The sequence below is a fragment of the Gopherus evgoodei genome, chromosome 6 (assembly GCF_007399415.2).
Source record: "Gopherus evgoodei ecotype Sinaloan lineage chromosome 6, rGopEvg1_v1.p, whole genome shotgun sequence".
Taxonomy (NCBI): Eukaryota; Metazoa; Chordata; order Testudines; family Testudinidae; genus Gopherus; species Gopherus evgoodei.
The window spans coordinates 50,613,031-50,634,535 of NC_044327.1; positions in this window are offsets into that span (position 1 = coordinate 50,613,031).

Here is a 21,505-nt window from a genome sequence, read left to right on the forward strand (position 1 = left end):
ACAGTGGCCAATGTCAGATGCTACAAAGGGAATGAACAGAATAGGGCAATTACCAAATTATCTATCTCCGGTCATGCAGTCCCAGTACCTGGAAATCAGAGGCATAGAGGACACCCAGAGCATGGGGTTGAATCCATGACCATCTTGGCTAATAGCCATTGATGGACCTATCCTCCATGAACTTATCTAACTTTTTTTAACTCAGTTATAGTTTTGGCCTTCACAACGTGCCCTGGCAATTTATTCTGCAAGTGTTCTTGGTTCTAATGGCTTTAAATTGGTTCTCAAAAAGTTGACCTAGTTACTGACTGAGTCTTTCTGTGGATTATGAATACTGATGAAAGATATCATGCTAAAATATTGATGGAAATGAATCGGTGTGTTTATATGGATACATAAGAATGATAAGTTTTATAAATACATTAGAAACAAGATGAAGATTAAGAAAAATGTATATCCACTACTTTGCAGGAAAGGAGAGCTAAGAACAGATGATACCAAGAAGTCTGAAATCTTTAATTCTTGTTTTGTTTCAGTCTCCAGTACAAATAATAACAAAAAGGAAGGAACATAAGGAGCAGAGAAGGAACCCATTAAAGAATATTTAGATAACTTAGATGTATTCAAGTAATCAGGCCTGATTAAATTCATTGTAAGGTACTAAAGAAACTAGGTGAAGCAATCTTGGAACCATTAGTGATTATCTTTGAGAACTCATGGAGTATGGGTGAGGTCCCAGAGGACTAAAGAAGGGCATCCATAGTACCCATCATTAAAAGGAGCGGGGAAAGAGAACCTGGGGAATTATAGACCAGTTCTATAATCACGGCATGCAATTATTACCACAGAACTATTTCCAAGCTTCTGACAAGAAGGCCAAAAAATCAACTGGAAGAAAAAGGCAGTGAGAATGTAGTTTATTACTTAGATGGCACTGCACTCACTAACTCTGATCTCAGTCAAAATCAGTATCAACAGGGCTTAAATTCTCATAGAGTATGTCCTGGAAAGCCTTCCCTCCACATGGCTTCCTCCCTGCCCAACATGCTAAAAAAAGTCCAGATATTCTTTCCTTATTCCTCCTTTCAGGGGAGCATAACAGAGAAAGTGAGACAGTCAGCAGAATCACAAATGACTACATAAAATCAACAAGTGTGCCATTTCTCCAAGAAATATGAAAAGAGACAGAGCAGGAAAGAAACAGAAAGGTATCCCAAAGGAACTATGCTGAAACCTCCCCAGATAGACATTAAGGTGACCATGGGTGCTCTCAGAAAAAGGGAAAATTTCCAGAAAAAAAATCAGTTTTAGAGTTTTAAATTCACCTTGGGTGTCGGGGAGGGAGACAGTGGGCAAGATGTTTCTCTTTTATCATTGAATCTCACTGAATCTTATCAGCCGGAAGCCCAATGACCCAGGGTTTATCAAACTCCACAAAAGAATGCTTGTTTGGTTACACAACATATTTCCATGAAAAAGCATTCCAAAGTCTCCTTTCCCTTTGGATCATTTGGAAATTAACCATTCTTGTCCAGATTTTAGAAACTGCCTTTGTATATAAGTCCACAAGCTAACTCCATTCACAATAAACATAATTAGTGGTTGTAATTGCCATGCACCATAGACAGTCCTTACCCTTTATCCCTCCATTTAGACTGATCTGGCAATTTAGGCAAATGCATAATGGGGAGCAATGATTAGCATTTCTTTCAAGCCAACCTGCACTTCAAGTTTACTGCTATCCAAATTATACAACCTTTTGACTCATTTCTAATTAGCTATACATAATGACTCCTAATCCTTCTCCCTGCCTTTAGGTAAAAATGTATTTTGCTTTGATGAAACAGGATTGAATTCTTAGATTTTTTTCAACCTTTACTTCTAAAAAATCCTCTTTGAAAATAGATAGCTTATGGCTAAAAGTGATCTCTTTGGCCTTTCCTTTCCCTTATTTCTGAGCATAATGATAATGTTGCCTTGCTGAATTCTCCTTGTTGAGAGAAACGGGAGGCTGGTTTTTAGTTGTTCATATTTCCATCTAAACTGTGAACTAAAATAGTTCCCCACTTGCTGAAATTAATGACTGTATAGTGCCTATTGCAAACAGCAAAACATTTTACAGAATCATAAACTATATAAAGTACTACATTTTACACCAAATAAGCCAGACTGGAGTTGAACCAAAACAACAGGGCAAATCCCCCCTCTTATTCTTAGAAAAATACAATACAATGTGATTTTTCATTACCAGAAATTATCAAGATCACAGTTTTATGTTTCACTTGAGTGACAAATTTCTCCAGTGCATAAATACTATGGGGTTCAGGGTCAAAAATGCATAGATACATAGATAGCTGTTGTGCAATTAAAAAAATCAGTCGTGCGATTAATCACACAGTTAAACAATAATAGAATACTATTTAAATATTTGTGGATGTTTTCTACATTTTCAAATATATTGATTTCAATTATAACACAGAATACAAAGTGTACAGTGCTCATTTTATATTTATTTTTGATTACAAAAAAAGAAATGGAATATTTCAATTCACCTAATACAAGTACTGTTGTGCAATCTATTATGAAAGTTGAACTTACAAATGTAGAATTATGTACAAAAAAAACCCTTGCATTCAAAAATAAAACAATGTAGAGCTTTAGAGCCTACAAGTCCACTCAGCCCTACCTCTTATTCAGCCAATCACTCAGACAACCAAGTTTGTTTACATTTGCAGGAGATAATTCTGCCCACTTCTTGTTTACAATGTCACCTGAAAGTGAGAATAGATGTTCTCATGGCACTGTTGTAGCCAGCTTCACAAGATATTTACATACCAGATGCGCTGAAGATTCATATGTCCCTTCATGCTTCAACCACCATTCCAGGGGATGTGTCCATGCTGATTATGGGTTCTGCTCGATAATAATCCAAAGCAGTGCGGACTGACAAGTGTTCATTTTCATTATCTGAGTCAGATCCACCAGAAGGTTGATTTTCTTGTTTGGTGGTTTGAGTTCTGTAGTTTCCACATCAGAGTGTTGCTCTTTTAAGCTTTCTCAAAGCATGCTCCACACCTCGTCCCTCTCAGATGTTGAAAGGCGCTTCAGATTCTTAAACCTTGGGACAAGTGCTGTAGTTATGTTAGAAATCTCACATTGGTACCTTCTTTGCATTTTGTCAAATCTGTAGTGAAAGTGTTCTTAAAACAAACAACATGTGCTAGGTCACCATCCAAGACTGCTATAACATTAAATATATGGCATAATGAGGGTAAAACACAAAACAAGAGACATACAATTCTCAACCAAGGAGTTTGGTCACAAAATTAATTAACGCATTAGTTTATTAACAAGAGTCATCAACATGGAAGCATGTTCTTTGGAATAGTGGTCAAAGCCTGAACAAAACAACATTGTTTTGTTTTTGATTGCAGTTATGTAATAAAAAAATCTACATTTATAAGTTGCACTTTCACAACACAACAAAGAGATTGCACTACAGTACTGAACTGAAAGATACTATTTCATTTGTTTATCATTTTTACAGTGCAAATATTTATAATCAAAAATAGTATCACTTTGATTTCAATTACAACAGACAATACATTATATATGGAAATGTAGAAAAACATCCAAAAATTTTGATAAATTTCAATTGGTATTCTATTAACATGTGATTAAAACTGCAATTAATCACGATTAATTTTTGTAATCGCGATTAATTTTAATTAATCATGTGAGTTAACTGTGATTAATCAACAGCCCTAATATATAGCTATTCCCTAGCTGCACACTTGGATGTTGGCTCAGTTAATTATTATTTACTATTAATTTGTCAAGCAGTGGCAGTGTGGTCAGCACTACATAGGACTTCAAAATAAAGAGAGCCCCAACCGCAAAGAACTTACCATCTAAAATTCTGACTTGGAGAAAGTGTGCCATCTATAACTTGTTTTTTCCTTGGAGATCTTCTGGCCAAGTATTTCATAGGCTTGACTCTACTTAGTTTGTAAGATCCAGAATATCAAAGCCCAGGGATGTCCTGGCTCATGCCATCTCATGTTCATCTCTACTTTAATTGTGGAAATCTATGAACAAACTATGGTACTACAGCAATTGTTTTTGTTAACACCTCATGAAATAGCATCCTAATGATTATCTAACCATCTTTTGTATATATAGTTTGAAATGTTTCAGCTGCACTAATCATCACAAATTCAGTTTCCAAATATGACTAATTTTGTGATTTCATATGGATCAATTTCTGGAGTTAAGTACTTGCTATAATTTCAGATTTCATGCTAATGTTTGGTACTAATGTGTTTGCAGAAACTGTTATGACTGCAAATGCAAACAATGTACTTTGTTACTTGAATTTACTACCACATCTCAAATGCTGAAATTCTATAATATTGAGTTTAGAATTGTTAAACAGATTAGTTACATTTCAACATTGGGTATTATCTATTAAATTTCAGAGTAGCAGCCATGTTAGTCTGTATCCGTAAAAAGAACATAAGCTTTCGTGGGCTACAGCTCACTTCATCGGATGCATAGAATGGAACATATAAGAAGAAGATGCAGAGAAGATCATACATACAGAGAAGATGCCATACCAGCTCTAAGAGGCTAATTAATTAAGATGACCTGTTATCAGCAGGAAAATAAAACTTTTGTAGTGATAATCAAGATGGTCAATTACAGACAGTTGACAAGAGGTGTAAGGATAGTTATCATAAGCAAATAGATTCAAGCAGTGTAATGAGCCATTCCCAGTCTCTATTCAAACCAGAGTTAATGGTATCTAATTTGCAAATCAATTCAAGCTCAGCAGTTTCTCCTTGGAGTCTGTTTTTGAAGTCTTTCTGTTGCAAAATTGACACCTTCATTTCTGTTACTAAGTGTTCTCCCACTGCTTTTTGAGTGTTATGATTCCTGATGTCAGATTTGTGTCCGTTTATTCTTTCACGTAGAGACTGTCCTGTTTGGCCAGAGGGGTGTTGCTGGCACATGATGGCATATATCACATTAGTAGATGTGCAGGTGAATGAGCCCCTGATGGCGTGGCTGATGTGATTAGGTCCAGTGATGTGTCACTTGAATAGATATGTGGACAGAGTTGGCATCGGGCTTTGTTGTTTCTGGGTTAGTGTTTTGGTCGTGTGGTATGTGGTTGCTGATGAGTATTTGCTTCAGGTTAGGGGGTTTTCTATTAAGCATGCTTAACAGCGGCTCCACTGTAATGCCGTTCCCAGAACCATCATCCAGCTAGGATTTTAAAGCCACATTATTGTGGAGGAAAGTCACTAGGTATCAACAGGCCTGATTTTTTCAGTGGTTCTGAACATCAGTAGCTCCCAGTCAAGACCATAGGAGCCGTTGGTGCTCAGCACATCTGAAAATCAAGCCACATTGTTTTGCCATAAACCAAAATTACATAATTTGAGATAGTGGCTACCCTAACTGATGCCATGCTATCTGAAAACAAAAAATTACATCATCTGGCATCAATGAAAGAGAGGCATACAGCTGCGCACCCTTCATGTATTGTTACTGTTGCAGCCCACAATAGCTAACAATCATCTCCCTTAGCAGCCTTTTATGTAATTAGAATAGGAAAGGTATTAGAAGGGAACCCCTGCCCCTATTTTATAGGTCAAAAGTCTAAGAAAGCAAAAAAAAAAGTAAACAAAACACTGAGACTATGTCTACACTCGAGACCTTACTGCATTACAGCTGTACTGATGCAGCTGTACCGCTGTAAGATTTCTCAGGTAGCTGCTATATGCTGATGGGAGAGGGCTCTCCTGTCACCATAATTAAACCATCCCTAATCAGTGGCGAGAGCAGCACTCCCACTGACATTGCGCTGTGCATACTACCACTTATGCCAGCGAAATTTATGTCGCTCAGTGGGGTGGTTTTTTCACACCCTGAGCAACATAAGTTTTGCCGGCATAGGCCATGTCTACACTACAACATAAGTCTACACTATGACTTAGATATTGGCACAGAAAGTACGCTTATTAAGTTTGCAGATGATACCAAGGAGTTGCAACTGCTTTGGAGGACAGGGTCATAATTCAAAATAATCTGGACAAATTGGAGAAATGGTCTGAGGTAAACAGAATGAAGTTTAACAAAGACAAATGCAAAGTGCTCCACTTAGGAAGGAAAAATCAGTTTCACACATACAAAATGGGAAGAGACTGTTTAGGAAGGAGTACGGCAGAAAGGGATCTAGGGGTTATAATGGACCACAACCTAATATGAGTCAACAGTGTGATGTTGTTGCAAAAAAAGCAAACGTGATTCTGGGATGTATTAACAGGTATGTTGTGAGCAAGACATGAGAAGTCATTCTTCCACTCTACTCTGCGCTGGTTGGGCCTCAACTGGAGTATTGTGTCCAGTTCTGGGCACTGCATTTCAAGAAAGTAAAGATGTGGAGAAATTGGAGACGGTCCAGCGAAGAGCAACAAGAATAATTAAAGGTCTTGAGAACATGACCTATGAAGGAAGGCTCAAAAAATTGGGTTTGTTTAGTTTGAAAAGAGAAGACTGAGAGGTGACATGATAGCAGTTTTCAGGTATCTAAAAGGGTGTCATCAGGAGGAGGGAGAAAACTTGCTCATCTTAGTCTCTAAGGGCTTGGCTACACTGGAGAGTTGCAGTGCTGGTGGTGGGTTTACAGCGCTGCAACTTAGTAACTGTCCACATCTGCAAGGCACATCCAGTGCTGCAACTCCCTGGCTGCAGCGCTGGCTGTACACCTGGTCTGCTTGGGGTGTAACGATTGCAGCTCTGGTGATGCAGCATTGCTCATCAAGTGTGGCCACCAAAAGCGCTGTTATTGGCCTCCAGGGTATTAGGAGGTATCCCAGAATTCCTGTCCACAACAAACCAGAAGAATGGCTGAACTCCGAGCTCCCCCGAACTGCTTATTTAAAAAACAAACACCGCTCCTGTTTGCTGAGCAGAGGCAGGCAGGGGAATTGCTTTGGAATGTTCACAGCTGTTTGCTTGAAGAGAGAAACAGCATGCTCACAGGGCAGAGGGGGAGGGGGAAGTCCGTGTTGAGCAGCTGCTTATGTGGTCTGAAGGCTATTTAGGAGTGCATAATTTGCATTTAGTGAATAAGAGAGGAGTGGGGGAAGGGGTCAAAACTTTTAAAATGAATCAAGGTAGGTGCTGTGTGTCTTCCAGTCCTTAGAACTTGCAAGGCAGGGAGCTGAGAACAGTGTCAGCTCCAAAAATCCACTCTCTCTGTCTCCCCCACGCTCCCTGTCACATTCCACCCCACCCCCCTGTTTTGAAAAGCACATTGCAGCCACTTGAATGCTGGGATAGCTGCCTATAATGCACCACTCCCAACAGCGCTGCAAATGCTGCAAATGTGGCCACACTACAGCGCTGGTAGCTGTCAGTGTGGCCACACTGGAGCGCTTTCCCTACACAGCTGTATAAAGACAGCTGTAACTCCCAGCGCTGTACAACTGTAAGTGTAGCCATACCCTTAGGATAGAACAAGAAACAATGGACTTAAACTGCAGCAAGGGAGGTTTAGATTGGACATTAGGAAAAAGTTCCTAATTGTCCGGGTGGTTAAACACTGGAATAAATTGGCTGGGGAGGTTGTGGAATCTCCATCTCTAGAGATATTTAAGAGTAGGTTAGATAAATGTCTATTAGGGATGGTCTAGACAGTATTTGGTCCTGCCATGAAGGCAGGGGACTGGACTCGATGACCTCTCAAGGTCCCTTCCGGCCCTAGAATCTATGAATCTATGAATAAATAAGTAGTTCAGAACCAAAGTCTGTGCCAAGTTATCCTAATTTGGGACAGAATGCTGCAAACATTCTCTCACAGGCTGGATAAACTGGTTGATTTCACAGACTTTCCAGATTTGTTACTTAAGCTTCTTTTCTAGTATAGCAATGACTCTGGATGCTATGTCACACAAAAGCAGGAATTACCTTTCAATCTATTGTTAGACATATTTCCCTGGTGGGCGTATTTTATTGGCATCCCCTGTTCTCCAATCAAGTGCTAGTAAGGATGAAATATTTATGGATATAAATATTCATAGAAGCTCAAATGAAAGAGAGAAATCTTTGGAGGCCCTTTCAAGAGCAGACCAAGATTTTTACAAAGGGGACACTTCTATGCTTGAAATACACCCTCCCATTATTGTGCTGTAAACAGCCTAAACTACAGATTGAGTTGTTGCCTTTGCCTATTGCGTAATTGTGAAGCTGTTTATATATTAAAAGGATAAACAATGAAAACAGTGATTTCCTGTTCTTCATTTTTTTCCCCCAAATTTGCTACTACAGCTTTTGCAAAGAATATTGTAAACACATTCATTAAACCAAAGTTCTAGGTAGATATAACTTGTGTTTTCATCTTCTGAATGGTCTTCCTTGTAGCTAATATGAGAGTACGTAGCAATTTCTGATGAGCAGGCATATTTATGGTAAATGTTGATATTCTGTTTTGGTCTGCGAAGGAAATCCTTGTTAATTTTGTAGATAACTTCAATGAGTATTTAGTCAAAACTCAGTTAAGTTTAAAATGGGGTATAAATCATGCTGAAGATAAAGGGGCTTTATAGTGCAGTTCTACTCATTAGCAGTACCTATCTTTTAGTGCAAGTCAGCGTAAAAAAGAACAAATTCTTTTAAACTATTTATTTTAAGCACATTTGGGATCTTTATGGGTTCATGACTGACCCTTTCCATTTCCTTCCACAAACCCTACCCCCTGGCTCTGTGGAGTTAATATATTAGCAGCAAGAACAGAGCTAGCCACAGAGGTAGCAACTGGGGCAGCAACCTCCATCGAAAGGGAAGAGGATGCTTCAATGAGAAGAAGCCCAATGTGATTAGACATTGGAGAGGGGGCAGCACTGGTCTTTTCTTTGCCTCATTATGTTTATTCTCACATAAGAAGTATGCAGGGTGCAGTTCTTAAAGAAATGTTCTAACAGGTCTTGAAGGTAAAATAGAGGGTGAATCCATAGGTACAGTGTGTACAAAAATGGGGTTATCAACAACATGTTGATCAAATAAAATTAAGCAGTAACCAGTACAAAAAAATATTAGAAAGGGTTAAACACACTGAGACAATGCTACCTAGCCCTTTCCGGTATTTTTATGTTATTTTATACAAGACCTGGGACTAGCTTACTGGAAGGAAGGTTAGTTTAAAAGAATTTAAAGGTTAAGGGAAGTAAAGGGGGAAACAATGTGGATTATTTTGAGATTTTTGAAAGTGTGCAGAGAAATCTGCAATGACAAACTCCTGCCAAGTATTTTAATTATTTCTAACTGAGAACGTGGCCTCATTGGTATAAGTCATTTAACAATTGTAAAAACAGTATGCAGTGTCATTGTAGCCATGTGTGTTCCGGAATATTAAAGAGAAAAGGTGAGTGAGGTAATATCTTTTTTTGGATCAACTTTTGCTGGTGAGAGAGACAAGCTAGATATTACCTCGCCCACCTTCTCTCCTTCTTTCTATAACAATTGTTTCACAATATACTGAGTCCACCTGAAGACCCATTATCTTCATGAGCTTCACTTAAATATCCACTTTAAAAGCTTGTTCTGTTAACTCCAGTTCATCCCTCTAGTTTCCATCAATATTAACTCAGAGTGCAAGTTACAACAGGCTTCAAATCAGCTTCTCTTCATAACAGCTATCAGAAAGTGTTCTGAATTTCTTTCTTAATTTGTTGATTGCCATCTTCTAGATCCTCAGGTTCTCCTGTCACAGTTTTTCTCTCTCTCAATTTCTGTACATTTTCTAAGTTTTGTTCACAACAGTGACATCAATGGGTTTCCAGCACCTGCTTCCACACTGCTTTACTTAAAAATGCCACCTTACCCCACATCAACTGGTGGGGGAAACTTGATGGGTCTGGCACTGAAAGGGGAACAGTCCCAAAGATAAAGAAGAGAGACACTCACCAAGGTATAATAGGTAGCCGCTCCTTCTGGGAGTCTCTGGCAGTCGTTGGCCAGCTGTGGGGAGGTATGCTGATTGGCCGGCATTCCCCAGCTCACAGGATTTAACTCAGCTCAAGGGCCACTGGAAGCCTCTTTTGGCTTTGTTCCAGAAGCCCACCCTAACTATCCAGACTAGGAATGGGAACCCAGCCTGACTGATGCTGTGGGTCTAGTCAATTGCCTTTTTAGGGGGTAGGAAGGAATTTTCTCTCCCATAGGCCAATTGAGGTAACTAGGGTGGAGTTGTTTATTTATCACAACTTGCAGTCCGTTTCCAGTTCAGTTAAGAGAATAAAATGAATGGTTTCCAGAGGTTAAAAGCTCTGGGATTTTGGTGATGGGCCTTGAGTTCAAGTGATAAGGTAAGACCTTGTGACCCTTGTGGTCTGAGATCTCCAGGCTGCTGTAGAAATCACTCTACTTCAGTGCTGCTTAGAAGCTCTGACTCCTGTTAGCCCCACCTGCTTCTCCCAGAAAAGTACTTAGGCCCATTCTGCTTCACAGAGACTCTAGATCAGTGATTCTCACCCTTTCCAGACTACTGTACCCCTTTTGGAAGTCTGATTTGTTTTGCACACCTCAAGTGTCACCTCACTTAAAAACAACTTGCACACATCACTCTATTACTGAAAAATTGATTACTTTCTCATGTTCACCATATACTTATAAATCAATTGGAATATAAATATTGAATTCATTTTTCAGTGAGATACTTGAGCCTGTTTTTCACTTGTGAGCCTTGTCTGAAGCCGAAGCCCCAGGAAGTGGGGCTGAAGCATGTAACTTAGCTTTGCGGGGGCCCCTGTGGCATGGGGCCCCCGTCAATTGCCATGCTTGCCATCCCCTAATGCCAGCCCCGCACTTGTGATTCCCCTAAACCCATCCCATGACACCACCCACTCCAGAGGCTGCAACTCCCAGGTTGAGAAACACTGATCTAGAGGAGCTGAGTACCCCTGGAAAACCTCTGCATACTCCCAGGGGTATGTGTACCCCTGGTTGAGAAACACTGCTCTAGATGTCCCATATTTCCTCAGCCAGCTCCTTGGTTAAAAATGACTGTCCTCCTGCAAAGCCCCTAAGATTTCCAAACATGCTATTTCTCTGCTATAATCCAAATTAATAATATATATTTTATATAGCCTCACTTTGATGTGCATTTTTAGAATTGTTTCAGTAAAAGTGAAAGTTATTGCATGGTTTGGTAAGCAGTCTGCATTGCCACATAATTCTATAGCAGCACTGCTTTATAAATTGGGAGGCCATGCCACATAATTTAGATCCAATATTTTCTACAGTATCTGGAGCCTTGATATTACTCGATTAATTTCTTGGGATCAGCATATTCAGTTAGCAGCCTAACATGAAGTTAGTTTCTGCTAATGATTTACAAAACTGGACTCTCCATTCATTATATGCAAAGTACACTGTTACTAATATTTTTTAAACCAATGTCATTGCCTAGTGGTGCTTCAATATACACGAGATGTCTTCTGCTCAGATTTCCTTTGATGTGGGGAGCTGAGAGAGAGGTACACTTTCAGAGTGTCAAGTGGTGATTTAGCTGCTTGACTCCAATTAAGTCAAGGGAAGTTGAACAGCTAACAAGGAATGCTTTGAAAACTTATCCTATGATGTCTTCTGGGGATTGGTCCTGCTTTGAGCAGGGGGTTGGACTAGATGACCTCCTGAGGTCCCTTCCAACCCTGATATTCTATAATGGCTATTAAGTTATGTGAAAATGTACATCAATAAAGTCAATCTTGAGTAAGGCTAAGATTCTGTCACGCATATTTTTAGTAAAAGTCACAGACAGGGCATGGGCAACAAAGAAAAATTCATGGAAGCAAGTGACCTATCCAAGACTTTCATTAAAAATATGCATGACAAAATGGGGATGACAAAACCCACATCAACCAGAAGGGCCTGGCTTGGAAGTGCAGGGTGCCCCCACTGCCCATGGCAACTCCAAGCTTGGGGCTCTGAGCCCTGGGCTGCCCGTGGCCGCCTGCAAATTCCTGGAAGGCAGCAGGGAGTTTGGGGTCTCTGCGCTGCCTTGAAGCTCCGGACACCCCTGCCTCTGTCCCGGCTAGGAGCTGTCTGCGTGACACCCCTGCTGCCCTCTGTGGCTGGGAGATCAGGCCAGTTCCCAGACACTGGGAGCTCAAGTCATGGGGGTCTCTGGAAGTCATGGATTCCATGACTCCTGTGACAAAATCATAGCCCTGGTCTTGAGCCACTGTGATATTTCATGTGCTTCACTTTCATGATTTGCTCATTGACCATATGTTATTTCAACACAAAGTCATCTTGTCGAATGCTTTATATATATTAATATCCCCCCTTCCCTCTTACTCAGCATGAATTGTTACAATTCTACATTCCTTTAATGTTTTAGCAACTGCAAATGGCCTTTTCAATCTGCCAAATGTCCAATACTTAGTGGAAGAAAGTGCCTTCTTTGAAATAAAAAGGAGGAAACATAGCAAGTACCTAGCAGCTGGAAGATATAGGAAGCAGCTTTTAGTTGCAAAATGGCTAAATTACACCTGCAGCTGTTGAGGCTACCAAATTTAAAAGGCCAATCACAGAAAATCCTGCTAAGAAAAAAAAAAGAGTTCCTAGAAAGGGTAACTCTGCACTGAAGAAGTTATTAGGAACCAGAGAGTTAGCAAACATCCTATCAAAATGAATCTGGGGTGGGGAGGAAGGAAAACTAATAAATGAGCACTGGCTAGATCAGCATTTCATTACACAGAAAGTGAGTGGGAAGAACATTACTGGAAAATGCCCTCTGAGCACTAGCCTGCAATGGGAGAAGTATGGGAATGCACTACCCAGGGAGAGCTTTGAAGTAGAATTATTCCTGGAGCTGTGCAGTATGAAAGGGCAATGCACTCACTGCTATATCCTATTCTTCTATGTGCACCAGGCCTTCTGCCGGTTGGTGTGTGGCAAGCACAGGATTACAACACCACCACCTCCTTGTTTCCTTCGGAATGTCTTGAACCCCACCATGAATGAGGAGAAAGCAGTCTCTGCACTGAAAAACACATCATAGTATATGGTGTTAACAAACCTATTGACCTGTTCGACTTGATAATCTACAAGAATTAATTTATTAAAATATTAACCATCAGCGCTTAATACACTGTTTATAAATGGAACCTGAATATAAATTGAAAGCAGTCGTAAGTAGCCCTTGATATGTTTGGTACTTGAAGCCAGGGGCACATGGTATTTTTTAACATATGACAGTCGTTGGTTAGTGTAATTAGTTTGCCTGGGTGTTGCAATAATTCCTAAGGGATTTTATAGGATAGTTTAATTCCTGTAAAATTTCTTTTTTATAATGTAACATCTGTAAATATTTTAATTAGTATCCTGAATTGTTATATAACATTAAATAACAAGGCACACTTATCTACGAAAAATTAATGGAGCTTTGCTTGGGTAATGTGGCTTTCTCATTTAAAAGGAGTGTTTCATCTTTGTATCTTACTTCCTATTTCTCAACACATAAAGTACAGTGTATCAGATGAGTATTGATTGGTGGTAAAGTCTTGGCTGGAGATACAACTTCAAAGAAAAATGAGATGCTTTAAAGAAGAATTAAAATGAAATGTCAAGGACAGTCTTCTAGGGCAAACCCAAAACTCAATAATTAAAACTGGTAAGATATGTCTTCCAGATTCATATTATATTACATTAAAAGAGTTATGTTAAGATAATATTAAGGTTGCATAGTTAAGCACTCAAGCCAATATTTTTTTCTAAATGGGTGTCTACCTTTATACTCTGAGGTTCTTATTTGGGTACCTTAAAAGTCCTAATTTTCAAAAGTGTTGTAATTAAACCCTGTATCAGAATGCATATGGACCTACTGGCAACCTTAACTCTGTTTTTTCCTAACTTTTGAGTGCTTGACTTTTCAATCTTAATAATGTTATTTTAATATAGATTTGTGTGTGTGTAATTTCCTAGGTTTTCAAAAAAGCATCTGAAAAAAAAACCCAAACAAATTGACCCATACTGTCTCCTACATGATACAGTGTTCAAACATTTAGATCCACCACACAGACCTCAGACACTTGAGCTAACAGATAGCAGTAACAGGTTGTCATTCTTTATGTGGACTGGCACTAGAGGGGGATGGAAACAAAAGTTTGCAAGTGGGATTCATGGATAACTGCTGACAGCAGAGGAATGGGGAGATTCAGGAATTTTAGGTTCCATTTCAAGTTCTGGAGGGGAATGTGCTCTACTGAGCAGACTCTTCTGCTCATTTCCCCTTAAGTATACACCCTTCTGTCCTATCCCCTCCAGCCTGTCCCTTTCCTAGTCCTCTATCTTCCCCATCCTGGGACACATATCCCAGTCTCTACTCCTCAGGCTTTTCTTTTCAGTCCCAGCCTATGTCTACACTACATAATTTACAGCAGCGCAGCTGTGCCACTGTAGCACTTCTGGTGAAGATGCTCTAAGCCAATGGAAGAGAGCTTTCGTATTGGCTTAATAAAGATGTGGTAAATAGAAATAGAGCTGTCTACAACAGTGTTTAGGTCTTTGAACACAGAATACATCTTTTTTAGAATTTACAAGTACATCTGTTATTTTGTTAAAATTAAATAAGAAATTTGCATTCACATTTCTTTCATACACATCTCATTTTTAAAACTCACTGAAATCTGCAAAAGACACACTTCAAGAATTCTGGGGAGGATCTATGTTTATTTTGTTGTTGTTGAACAAACAATGTTCCCAGAGTTGTACCGAAATCTTGGTAATAATACACTAAGGTTATATCTACACTACAGCCTATGTCAGCAAAACACGCGGCTCCAGGGTGTGATTATTCCACTACCCCCGAGTGACATAAGTTATACCGACATAAGCGTTCATGTGCACAGCACTATGACGGTGGGAGACGTTCTCCCAAGACATAGCTTATGACGCTCGTGGAAGTGGTACTTCCATACCGTACTCTCCGATAGGAGAGCTCTTTCTCATTGGTGTAGAGCATCTTCACCACATGCACTGCACCACTATACATCCAGACATACACAAACAAACAAACAAACAAACAAACAGAAAGTGGCCTGTGCTGCAAAACAAAAAATGAAGGAAAGAAGGAAGGAAGATACATAGATAGATAAGCTGGTGTTGGGGAAGAAAATGTTTTTGCAAGATGACAAATTTCTAAAATAAAAGTGGGAAAGGAATTATGGCTGGAATAGAATCATAAAAGATTAAGTTTGGAAGAGTCCTCAGAAGGTCATCAAGTCTAACTCCCTGCTCAAAGCAGGACCAACCTCAACTAAATCATCCCAGCCACAGCTTTGTCAAGACAGGCCTTAAAAACCTCTAAGGAAGGAGATTCCACCACCTCCCTAGGTAACCCAATTTGTGCTTCACCACCCTCCTAGTGAAATAGTTTTTCCTAATATCCAACCTAGACCTCTCCCACTGCAATTTGAAATCATTGCTCCTTGTTCTGTCATTTGCCACCACTGAAAACAGCCTAGCTCCATCCGCTTTGGAACTCCCCTTCAGGCAGCTGAAGGCGGCTATAAAATCCTCCCCTCACTCTTGTCTTCTGCAGACTAAATAAGCCCAGTTCCCTAAGCCTCTCCTCATAAATCATGTGTCCCAGCCCCCTAACCATTTTTGTTGCCCTCTGCTGGACTCTCTCCAATTTGTCCACATCCTTTCTGTAGTGGGGTCCCCAAAATTGGATGCAATACTCCAGATGTGGCCTCACTGGTGCCAAAATAGAGGGGAATAATCACTTCTCTCGATCCGCTGGCAATGCTCCTACTAATGCAGCCTGTTATCCTTCTTGGCAACAAGGACACACAGTTGTCTTATATCCAGCTTCTCGTCCACTGTAATCCCCAGGTCCTTTTCCGCAGAACTGCTGCTTAGCCAGTCGGTCACCAGCCTGGAGCAGTGCATGGGATTCTTCCATCCTAAGTGCAGGATTCTCCACTTCTCCTTGTTGAACCTCAGATTTCTTTTGGCCCAATCCTCCAATTTGTCTAGGTCACTCTGAACCCTATCCTTACCCTCCAGCATATTTACCTCTCCACCCAGCTTGGTGTCATCCATGAACTTGCTGAGGGTGCGATCTTTCCCATCGTCCAGATCATTAATAAAGATGCTGAACAAAACTGGCCCCAGGACCAACCCTTGGAGCACTCTGCTTGATACCAGCTGCCAACTAGACATTGAGATGTTGACTACTACCCATTGAGCCTGATGATCTAGCCAGCTTTCTATCCACGTTATAATCCATTCATCCAATTCATACTTCTTTAACTTGCTGGTAAGAATTCTATGGGAGACCATATCAAAAGCTTTGCTAAAATCAAGGTATATCCTGTCCACTGCTTTCCCCATATCCACAGAGCCAGTTATCTCATCATAGAAGGCAATCAGGTTGGTCAGGTATGACTTGCCCTTGGAGAATCCATGTTGACTATTCCTGATCACCTTTCTCTCCTCCAAGTGCTTCACTTTCAGGGCTGCTTTCAAATAATCTAGTCTTTTTTTAATGTGTATTCTTAAATTATCTATTGATTTTAATCATATGCTTCCCAGGACTCGTTCTGTGGTGAATCTGGCAAACTCAGTTGATGAATTCACAATCCCAAACTATACCAGAATTTTTTTAGAATATCGATACCTAATCTGCAGATATACTGAACATGAAATCCATGAAGAATAATCCAAAGTACATCCATTTTAAAGTGAAGAAATTTACACCTCTGGAAAATGCTGTCTACATATTGACCAAATGAAGTATAGCCAGCCACATTGCAGACCTTCTCATATTGTCCTCTGAATAACCTCATTCTTGACCTGAAAGATCAGCCCTTTCTTGGAATGAAAAATCATTCATGCTTTCTCTGACCTGAACTTTGTATTGAGCAGAGCCTCACAATCTATTCTTGACAAACTCTCTAGTCAGTATTGATCACACAGATCTGAAGAAGACAGAAGCAAACTGTTTTGTTTTGTTTAATATAAATAGATCAAAACTCTGACAAAGGGTTTTTTACAGTGGCAAATATCAGCAAAACAATATAACATACCACATGTCACAAATACAATATATGAATATTTTCTTGACACTAGTTATTAAAGAACAAGCATTAACCAAACTACAGAGGAACAGCCTTGGTATTCTTTCCATAAACAGTCCAAGTGTGACTCAAAGCAATAGCAAAATGTGAGAGTGGGGTATACAGATGATGTAGATTTATATTTACTACTATTATTATTGGGAGGAGGGATAGCTCAGTAGTTTGAGCATTAGCCTCCTAAACCCAGGGTTGTGAGTTCAATTCTCAAAGGAGCCCATTTAAAGATCTGGGGCAAAAATCTGTCTGGGGATTTGTCCTACTTCAAGCAGCAGGTTGGACTAGATGATCCCCTGATAGTCTATGATTTACATTATATTATCCCATTGTTGTACAAAATCATAGGTTAACACAGTTCTTGCTGCTGTGAGGAGCTTATGAAAATGCCAGATGATTTCACAATTTGGAAGAAACAAAAATGACACAGAAACATTTCCAATCTCACATTCAAGAAACACAGTTGATTCTTAGATAGTAATTGGTGAACTGAATATTTTGCTTCTACCCTCTTCAATCACAGTGAATAAAATTATTGCATAAATAAAGAAAATCATCCTAAATCCTCTCATACACTAACAGGGAAAAAGTGACTTTGTGCCCATTGAAGCCTGAATACAATGGAAAACACAACATATTTTTTTCAGTCATCAGCAAATCCCAAAAGGTGAGTTTTTATGCAATGTTGGGACTTTTCAGATTTTTTTTCTCACTGAGTTTTATAATGCTGCTATTCTTGTAAACACTTCGTTCTATAAAAGCAGGACCCAGCCAACAGAGGCAAAGAGGGTCCAAGTGACACAAGCAGATTATTCTATTCTTTTTAAGGTATGGCTAGTCCAAATTATTACAAGAGAGTGCTAAGAGAAGCGTCTCTGGCTTGTGCTGGTAAACAACATTATGGACCAATTTAAAGAAGGGCCTGAAGCACAAAATTTGGATCTGAGTTGTGAACCTCATCAAAGTTCAGCAGTTCTCAGCTTCAAACTTCTGGCTTAGGACCATCTCTAGAAGAAATAGAAATTGGCATAAAGGCCATAAACCAGAACAAGGCAAACATTCAGCATTGCTAAAAAAAGATGCAGTAGCACAGTACAGATGGACCAAATTCCGCTCTCTCCAACACCACCATAAAAACCGGTTTAACTCTCTGTTTCATTCAAAGAAATACATTGACAAATTCATCACTGGTATAATTCCAACAACTTCAGTGGCATTATGCTACAAATGAATTTGGCCCAATATGCTTGAGAGTTACAGAATACTATTAGATACAGAGGAATCAAAGAACTGTACTACTGCAGTACATGAAAACAATATACATTTTATTTAAGTTCTACAAAACACTACTTTGAAGATGCTATGCTCTAAAAGATAGATCCTAAAGTCCACATACTTGCAAAACTGTGCTTTGACCAGGAGATATGAACATGCTAAAAATAAGAGGTCTAATATCCATCTACTAAACATATGTAATCTGCAAGCATCTCTGGGAAAGAAGGAAGCATGGATTATTATTGCCCACTTATCTACCTGGTGGAAAAAATACTTAACTAGGTGGCAAAGAGTCATTCTATTCTGTCAAACTTTTCAGTGCCTCATCAGAAGGTAGTTTAGAGAGAAAGAGATGAAGTGTTCAAAACAAATAGTTAAAAAATCTTTACTGCTATATTTATCTTCAAAATGAAGAGGAAAATGCTGAAGTAGACATTTTGAAAGCATAGACACAAGGGGAAAAAATTCTCAAATGGATACATTACAAAAAAATTTAAAGTATTGTAATCATTAAATTCCAGAAAAGAGAGTGAAAATCAAATCTGTTATTAAAAAGGCAAAATCATTCCAATTCAGGAAGAAAAAAAAGATCTGTTCTTAGATAGTTTAAAGAAACCCAAAACTAGAGAATCCACTTCAAGTAATTTAATAAACTAATGGAGAAGGACAGAAAGTAATCATATAAAATGCTATAAAAATAAATTGTCCAAAAATAATCATTAAGGCCCAAAGTAGAAGCCAATTAAGTATGTGATTAACTTTACTCATGTGAGTAAATTTATTAAGTTCAATAGGACTACTTATGGGTAAAGGGAAGGACATGCCTACCATTAAGGCTTAACATTCAAAGAAAAAAATGACAATTATGTTAAAACAAAGCTGTTGTTTGTTTGAATAACCAGAAGCGGGAGGGATGTTTTTTTTGGTTGTAGCATATATTTACTAGCTCACGTAGGATATGTGGGAGCTGGGGGTGCAATTCCTAGCTCAGGTAGATGTGCCTGTGCTAGCTCTCAGTGGGTACTAACTAACTAAAAATAGTAGTGTAGCTGAGGTAGCATAGGCAGCTGCACATGATGGCATGGCTAGTTATGCCAAGAACAAACCTGCTTGAAACCTGTGGGTATGTACTCAGTGTGGCCAGTCTGTGCCACTTCTCATTGTTGCCCTAGCTACTTTTAGCACACTAGCTCAGTGAGAGCTAACATGAGTATGTCTGCTAGAGCTGGGAATCACACCCCTATCTCCATGCATAGGTCTAGCCGTATATTAGACACCAATTCATTCTAAGGAGACAAAATGAAGCAGATTCTTATCTCATTTACACAGGTGAAAATCTAAACTAACTCCACTGGGTCAAATTGTGCTCTCTGTAACATCAACTTAAATACAGAAAAATCTTCTCTGAGGTGGAATTACTTTGGATTTGCGCTAGTGTAACAGATCAGCATTTGTTTGACCATACGTGCATTGCTTTCTCACACTGATTTCAATGCATCTTAATCTGAATTTACAACATCCCATCTATTCCATTCCTGACTGTCACCTGAACGGAAATTGATAAATATGTTGTGGTTATGTGGCATGGGCAATTGTGAGCCAGCCAGGCACTGATTAGAGAACTAATTTATTTCACGTATTATTTACAAGACGTCAAAAAGCACACCATTTCCAGAGGTAACAAATTAAAGCATTGCCACTGTATAACCTTTGCCCCCCAAAAAATGTAATTTAGTTTTTAAAATGATAAATAGCTCTAACTGCAAATGTGTACTAATTCTGGAGCTAAAAGTTTCTTCCACTGGCTTACTGTCACTGTGCTCTTTGTATATTAAAATACCCAATATAATTGTAAGGGTGTAGATCAGAATACTGAGGTGATAAAGTAGACATGAAGTTAATATGGGAACCAGTCCTACATTTTAAAAGAGATTTTTGTTTAAGAAATGCATATAATTATAACAAGTTTACTTATCTTAATCAAATAACATCATCGTTACAGGTCCTATATAATATATATATATATATACACACCCATATTATATACATATACACACACACTAAGTCTTTGCCATCAGAAGGAAAACTAAAATGGAACCAGAGAAGGGAAAGAACTCTGAGTTCTGTAGAACAATGTAAGAGATGAGGCCATCACAACACATGTGCGCATGTGGGGGGAGGGAGGGCAGTGTTCCTCTCCAGGTAAGCGAAAGTTAAGGAAGCTGAATAGACTGTGCAGCCCAAAGACATTCCCCAGTTTACAGCTCCAAAATGGATTTGTAACTAGGGATTGATCACAAAGTTAATTTGGCCACAAAGTTAGGTGCCTTAGGCATCTAAGTCGTTTCTTGTGAGAGAGTTAGGTAGATGCCTAACAACACAAATAGCAAGAGGAGGAAGAGGAAATGTTGGTGCCACCCTACCCACATTATACATTTTAGCCCAGTGGTTAAAGCACTCCCCGGAGAGGTAGCACTTCTACAGGTGTGTCTCCTCATCAAGCAGAGAGGGGGAACTCAACCAGCGCTTGCCAGATTTTGAATGGAACCTACCCAGCAGACAGCTTCCAAACTTGCCTACCAGATTGGGCCTCAGAAATAATAAGTGCTGCTCTGCCTCTCTTCCCCTGATTGGTAGGGCTTAGATGGGTGACAGGTGTCCAGATGCCTAGACTGAGGCAACAGTGCACATGCTCAAAGCAAGAAACATTGCTTGGGGAACTTTTACCCTGGAAACTTACATGCCAAGTGCATTTAGCAGACTACTGGGGTAGGCACAAATGAGCAGGTGTTTTATGGCTCATAGCGGACCCTAAAACTGGGACCCAGGCAAATAAGTCTACAGTTTAGATACCTAAGTGCCTTTGTGATTCTGGGCCCAAGTAATTCCTCTGATGATTTTCAAGAACAGATCGACAACACTCAGATGCTTCAGTGACAGGATGGATGTAAAAATCCAGATACATACATAAAGATACTGAACAAGGACCTTAAATTTTGGCTTGGTAATTTTTTTTTACTAAAGAATGATAGATAGTAGGTCTGAAAAAGATCATGAGGGTCATCAAGTGAGACACCCTG